This window comes from Penaeus monodon, chromosome 2, assembly GCF_015228065.2.
Source record: "Penaeus monodon isolate SGIC_2016 chromosome 2, NSTDA_Pmon_1, whole genome shotgun sequence".
Lineage (NCBI taxonomy): Eukaryota > Metazoa > Arthropoda > Malacostraca > Decapoda > Penaeidae > Penaeus > Penaeus monodon.
This window is the reverse complement of record NC_051387.1, coordinates 41,051,216-41,059,117: the sequence shown is the minus strand read 5'-3', so window position 1 is coordinate 41,059,117 and position 7,902 is coordinate 41,051,216.

Sequence of the window (7,902 nt, the reverse complement as noted above, 5' to 3'; positions counted from 1 at the left end):
TCCTGAAATGGCCCATGTGCAGCGTATCCCTTTTTTTAACATTAGCAGTAATACTTAAAAGTTTAGTAGTAGTAGTAGCTATAAGTTTAGTAGTAGTAGTTAGTAATGATTAACTATATTTATACATTAATATATCAATATGTATGTATATGGATCTTCAAGCTGATATATATATATTTTTTAATAACGGTAGGTTCCATGTCTGAGCCGCCGTGGTCACCGCATGATACTTAATTGTAGTTTTCATGTTGTGATGCTCTTGGAGTGAGTACGTGGTAGGGTCTCCAGTTCCTTTCCACGGATATATATATATATATATATATATATATATATATATATATATATATATATATATATATATATATATATATATATCAATAAGTTAGTTATATCAATAGCACGTTTAAGTTTATGTTGTGCTTGATTCACTTGTTTCCCTGAAGTAACTAAGTAGAGTCTTTCATTTTTGTAGAAATTATACGTATATTCCGTTTTACTTGTCCGCCTGGGTTTGCAACATTTTCTAATGGGTCGCTTTAACCATTGAATACTTGCAATTTTTCTCATTTGTACACTACAAAGAAGTGAAGTGACGTGGAGAGAGGAGAAGTGAAGTGAAGTGAAGTGAAGTGAAGTACAGTTCTTATAGTATAATGCTGTTTATTAGTGTGTGAGGGTAGGAGAGCGGGGCAGTAGGAGGCGAGAGGTGCTAGGTGCAGGTCAGCATAGTTCATTACAATCTTTGTTTTCAACTGTCGTTCGCCTTCGTGTGAATACGTCGCATTATAACGTCATAACCCCCACTCCTGACGCGACGGTCCTCCCGACATGCGAGTCGAGTTAGGGTGGATGCCATCTGCGGAAATTTTCCTGTGGGAAATCGTCACGCGCCAACCTTGCCTGTCGTGTAGGGGGAGGCTGAGTCCCTGGACGGGTCGTAGGAGCCTATCAGAGTGAATCTCGTGCTTCCTGTTTCGGCACAAAAGTATGCAGAAGGTTCGGTACCACGGGCAGGTTAGAATTTATCATATGGTAGCGGAAGTAGCTTTCTGCATCATGGCCAAAGCTATATCTATCTAACCTGAACCGAAGGAAAGGCCTGAATATTGTGTTGCATTGTCATAGTACTCTCGTTAAGCAAGAGTACAAAGAGTGACAAAGAAAAGAAAATACCTAGAAAATACAAATGAGCAGAGATACCACCAAACAAGCATGTTCCACAAGTTTAGTGGAATATATAAAGATCATAAAATTGAATTCATCAACTTAATAGTGAAAAAAAAAAGTGATGAAATGAAAATAGAAGCCAGTTCGTTAAGTTATTATTATTCTCAAGCCATAACAAAATAAAACAAACAAAACCTTCACGAAAAAGAGCAATCTTAATAAAAACAGACAAACAGCTTCGTTGATCCTTCGCCAACAGCAAGAGTAAAAATCCAAAAAAATTAAATCCGTTAAAAACGGAAAGACCGAGCGTAAACCACTGAGCCAAGGTAATCCGCAACTCCCTTACCTTTTATGCGAACAAGGTCGTGCACCAAGTTCGTTTATCCGGAGTCTGCACAGCAAGACTCATTGTTCTTAAAATTGTCGTCTGTTCCTCGAAACGTTACAGCTTCTATTTTATTTATTTTGGGATTGCTCATTTTATTTGATATTTGCATAGATCTTTAACAAAAGCACATGACATTTCTTATAATAATAAAAAGAACGTAAAATATATACACGATTTTGAATATAAAAGGAAATAAAATTATGCTGTCTAGGCAATCAGGCTCTGGCGCCTTAAACGCTATTTCAAGCGTTTAAGGGCCAAATGTCTGTTCAATAGATCACGCCACCTTACCTCTCAGTAAGGACCGTCCAAGAAGTCCCTGTTTTTCGTCAGTGTTTCCTGCAGGCAGGTCCTCTGCAGCGTCGCCTTCTGCGCCATCTATTATTCGCTTTCCATCACGGCCAGGCCCCAAACGGAAATAGTCGGGGAGAGGAGGGAGGGGGGGGGTGTTATGAAGTCTTATGCAGCCTGACACAGGGGCGAGAGTGACAAGTAGGAAGCTGAGACGTAAACTCACTACAAACCCTCCCCCACCCAGTAGAGCGAAGTCGCACGATGTCTCATCTGACTGGCCCTCGAAGTCCAACTGCTCCTCCTGTCAAGTCTTTCCCACGTCCTCTGCTAGGTCGTTTCTGGGTCCACTCAGCAGGTCACAGGGGCATCTTGAAACGACGTGACGAAGCTCGTCTTGACCCTCCTTCCCAAAGGTGGGTGAGAAGGCCTCCCGATAGTCCAGGGTGATGACCTCCTGCTCCCTCTGCATCATCCCATGGGTGTGATAAGGCCATCCATGAGTCCGGTAGGTCCTCAGCCTCCCCCCCCTAACGGAAGCCACCTTGCCGCGGTGGGGGGGCTTGAGGTCCCAATGATCTGGTGAGCCGGACCAGGGGGTTACCCATGCTGGGTAACCCTGGGTCACCAGTGAGGGATGAGACAAAATGGCTTCCTGGTGCACCAAGGCCTAAGAGAGGGGATGGTGCACCCACCCCTGGTTCATTCCATCTTGGACCAGGGAGAACTCTCCCACGTGTGTTTGCCGTGCGTGGCATCCGTATTACCGGGAAAACAGGAGTCCTGGAGGTTGAGCGTTTCTGTACACTGCCCCTGCAGCTACCCAACACACCTCTTTGGTCCTTTATTCTGGTTAGATGGGTGGCTTAATCAAGGCCCGGTCAAGTCAATCGGCTGGTCAAATATGGCTAAGGTCAAGCAGACACTATTCAGTCGGTAGCGCATAGGTCCCACGACTGCCATCAGTACTGCAATTGTGGCTACATATATTTCCTCATTACCCCTGTGGCTGTTGGGAGATTTTAAGCCCCAACTATAGCTTCCCCTCGTTGGACTCCATGGTGGGTGGGGGGATGAGGAAATGAAGAATTCAAATTTGTATGAGTACTACAAATTTACAAAGAACTAGCTCTCTCCCTGACGGCCTGCGCAATCCCCCGCCCATTCCCTCTGGAGGATCACATGTCACTTTGGAACCTTTCCAGCTTCCAAAGGGCAAGAATGGGAATCGTAATGGTTCCCGGGCTCCCAAACCAGGTAAGAAGGGGAAAAGTCCTCCTCAGTCCAATAAGGAAATCTTACCTGGTAAAATATGAAAGCATTTCATATAGTAAGTACCTAGTAGTGAAGACCATTGATGGTGTATCAATCATGGATCTTGATATTTTTGAAGTACATTGAAAAATTGTCGAAGTATGTCAATGTGATCCTCGCATCACCCCACAGCGAGATGGTAGCTTGATGGTTGAGGTTTCGTCACCAGACGAGAGTGACTGTCTGCGTGCGATATGCAACATTCCTGGGGCTCAAGTTTCATGTTCTCCTCACAAAACCCTCAATCCCAGTGAAAGGGAATTGTCTTTTCCCGAGACCTGATGAGGTATTCTGAAGAGAAACTGTTAGAGGAACTAGAGGATTTTAATGTAATGGCAGTAAAACGTTTTAGAAAGAAAGTTGATGGTTTGGAACAGTCGACACCAGCTCTTCTTCTAACTTTTAACACATTAGTCCTTCCAGAATCGGTTAAGTTAGCATGGTCCCACCTAAAGCCATATGTGCCCAACCCTATGCGGTGCTTCCACTACCAAGGTTATGGGCATGGAGCCAACTCTTGCCATTTTAAAGAAAATGGAAAACCCAAGAGTATGTGTAAACTGTGGAAACAACAGGTCATCAAGGAGATGACAACTGTCCAGGTCTAATATGCTGTTACCACTGCAAAGAAGCTCATGAAGCTTCTTCACAGCAATGTAAAAGGTACAAATTTCAAAAAGAAATATTGGTAATAAGGAGCAAGGTGAAAGTTAGTTTTCCGAGAGGCAAAGCAACGTGCACATGTGCTATTTGCACAGCCAGGTAGGTCCTTTGCTTGGGTTTCTAGCCCATCCTTTTCCCCCACCAACCCTTTCCCTCCAATGCTTCTTACAACCACACACTCTGCCACTTTCTTTAACCTCAGTCGGAAATCGCTGACACTGCCTCTGGTGATTGTTCCACCAGAAACGGAGTAGGAGTGAGGGGTCTATTGAGGAGACTACTCTCCCAAAGTAAGGTCTTTGGAGCCAACATTTAAGGCTCCAGAGGCCTCAACGGTGACAGCTCCAGCTGCCACCACATCCACAGGGGCCTCTGCTGCTAGACAGAGTGCCCCTGGATTTCTTTGCCCAGGCAAAGAAATCCTGAACCTGTCCAAGGGAAACCTGTGGAAACTAGCTCCACAGGTAAACAACCATTAAAAAAGGGTTACTCCCAGGATCAGGGAAAAGGGACAGCCTAAAGGTGTGGGGAAAACCCTTTGACCACAGGTGCTGCCAAACACCTTATGAAGAAATAATTAAAGAACTGGATACCCTAATCCAATGGAACTGTCAGGGAATTCTGCAAAATGGGAAAAACTGCAATATCTGATAGCTTCAAAATCCAGTTTGGTATGTCTACAAGAGATTTTGACCAGGGACAATCATCCGATTTCCCTGAGAGGATTCCAAATTCAAGCCCATTATGGGACCTTTGACAATGGACCTCATGGAGGAGTAGCAGTACTGGTACGTCAGGATATTCCTTTCCAGGCCATCCACCTGCAGACAACACTGCAGGTGAAGGCTGTGAGAATAGCTTGACACGCCCTTTACACTGTTGCATCCATCAAACCTTCCTCCACATAATCTCAACATAGAAAAATTTGGAAAGATGTACTTGGGCAGTTGCCACATCCATTTCTACTCTTGGAGATTTCAATGGTCGACATCACCTCTGGGGAGACATTTTGTGCAACCCTCGAGGAAGGGCCTTGGAGTCCTTGTTCTTAAGAGTAATGCAGTTTTACTGAACAGTGACACTCCCACACATTCCAAGTTCAAACTGGGACATTCTCCAATATAGACCTATCAATAGGCTCACCTGATCACAGTTGAACTTCATTTGGAGGTCATGGAAGACTTACATGGAAGCGACCATTTTCCAATAATTTTGGGGGAGGTGAATGGTATTCCCAGTCAATGGAGTGCAGAGATGGCGACTTGAACATGCAGACTGGAATCTTTTAGATCAACTGCAGTATTTCCAAAAGGACCTGTTAATGATTTCCAGTGTTTCAAGATGCGGTTAATCACTTCACATCACAAATTTCATCTTGCAGCAGAAGCATCCATTCCAAAAGTAGCGGACAGTACGTCGACCTCCATCCCCATGGTGGTCTGATGAATCCCAAAACAAAGCTGGTCAAAGAAAGGAAAACTGCATTAAGGCAGTTGAAACGACGCCCCAGCATTGTAACCTTGATCAGCTACAAAAAGACCCGAGCCAAGGCCAGGCGCGTGCTAAGGGAGGCTAGACGGATGTCGTGGAGACAGTATGTCTCCTCGATTAACTCTGGGACCCCCTTAGCATGGGTGTGGGACAGGTGCGTAAGATGCTGGAAAGAGCACATCCATATCACAACCTGCTTTTGAAGATAGATGACATAATCATCACAGACAAAAAAGATATTGCTAATGAGCTAGCTAAATCCATGGCAGAGATCTCCTCTGGAGCATTTTACACTGCTCGATTCTCCACTCTTCGTGCTGAACAGGAACAACACCCAGTGTCGTTCTTCAGTAGGACTGCAGCAGAACTTCCATACAATTGCCATTTTTGCGCAAGGAGATGACTCTGCTTTGGCAGCTCTGTCGTAAGACTGCCCCAGGAAGTGACGATATTCCATATTCAAATGATATCTCACTTACCGGAGAGCTCCCAGAAGTTCTTGTTGGACCTATTCAACAGGATCTATAGGGAGGGCACAGTGCCATCCACATGGAAAAAGGCTATAATCATTTCCCGTCCCTAAACCTGCAAAGATGCTTCCGCACCCGGAAAAATTTCAGACCAATTTTTCTCACCAGCTGCATCTGCAAGCTGATGGAGAAATGGTAACTTCAGGCTGACATGGTTACTAGAAAAGGAAAACATATTGACCCCATATCAATATGGGTTTAGAAAATTGTGATCGACCACAGATGCACTTGTGAGGATGGAGACTGCTATACAGAATTCCTTCGCACAGCGACGTCACATGTTGGCAGTCTTCTTTGCCTTGAAAAGGCTTACGAAAAACTGGAAGCATGGCATACTCAAGAAGCTGTATGACATTGGTTTAAGAGGAGCATTACCCACCTTCATACCAAAGCTTCCTTGTAAAAGGAAATTTAGAGTTCAGGTGGGAAACAGTTTCTCTAACCTGGAAGACCAGCTGGAAGGGGTCCCACAAGGGAGTGTCTTAAGTGTGACCCTGTTTGCCATTGCTATAAATGACATTGTAAAAGTTATTCCAAGTTCTGTCTCATGTAATCTGTATGTGGATGACTTTACACTGTACTGCTCAGGAGGAAGCTTACAGGATGTGCAAGGACACATGCAGGCTGCAATAAATCAGGTTGTAACAGTGGGCAACATATCATGGGTTCAAATTTTCTCCAAGCAAGACCATGGCTATACATTTCCACAAACGAGGAAAATTCCACCCTTCCCTCTATTTAGGAGCAAACCCACTGCAATTTGTCCAAGAGGTGAAGTCCTTGGGTCTAATTTTTGACTCAAGACTTACATGGGTGCCTCACATCAAACAGTTAAAAGTGAAGGCTACAAAAGCGCTTAGTATTTTGTGGGTTCTTTCACATTTATCTTGGGGTGCAGACCGCAACGCTTCTACGGCTTTATCGAGCGCTTATTCGTAGTAAGCTTGATTATGGCTGTGAGGTGTATTCATCTGCAACTCCCACTGTTCTCCGGATATTGGACTCAGTTCATAATGAAGCTCTCAGAATCTGTACTGGGGCTTTCAGGTCTTCACCTGTGGAGTCCCTGTATGCTGAGAGTGGAGAACCACCTCTTTCATTACACCGGGACTACATGAACCTGATTTACTACACGAGACTACAAAGGATTCCGGGATCTCCTACATCCAGATTGGTTTTCAACCCCCTTGAGGATAGCCGATCCTATGGTAGGAGAATGAGGAATCTTGTGGAAGATCTTAATTTGAGTCTCACAAGGTTCTGGCTGTGGAATTCCCCAATTCCCCCCTTGGACTAATCAAGTCGAGCTGGATTTGGTCGGAATTGGGAAAGGGGAGAAATCAGAAGCAGAAGTCAAAGAGAACTTTCTTCAGCATATTTCTAATTACCAAGGATCAGAGGCAATATATACAGATGGTTCGAAATCTGAAAATGGTGTGGGTTTTGCAGCAGTGAGCAGAAGGAAGAAATGATCTGGCAGTCTTTCTCTAGCAGCCCCCGATCTTTACTGCAGAGTTACATGCCATCCTTGCAGCAGTTAAGATGACTAGAGATCTTACGAACCATTCTATTGTGATATATTGTGACTCTCGTATTGCTTTGCAAGCAATCAAGAGCTTAAACTCATCACATCCAGTAGTAAGGGAGGTTCAAGATTGGCTTGCACTGATGTCAACACGCAAAAGATAACTCTGGTTGGGTGCCAGCGCATGTTGGTATCAGAGGGAAAGAGCGAGCTGATCAGAAGGCCAAGGCAGCTGCTGCTCAGCCTTGTGATGCTCGTTTTCCTTCTCCACACACCGACCTGAAAACCCAGCATAAGGAGTTGTCTTCGCAAAAAATGGATGGAAAATGGAGGCATACCTCCAGAAACAGAGATTAGAGATGACCTTGGCAGTTGGGTGACTAGCATCCACCCTAACCGAAAAGTGGAAGTTGCATTAACAAGACTAAGAATCGGGCACACAATACTGACTCATGGGCCGATGATGGCTAAAAGTCAAGCACATTGTGAAGGATGCCCAAAAGCCATTAACGATCGCAACATGTAGTGGA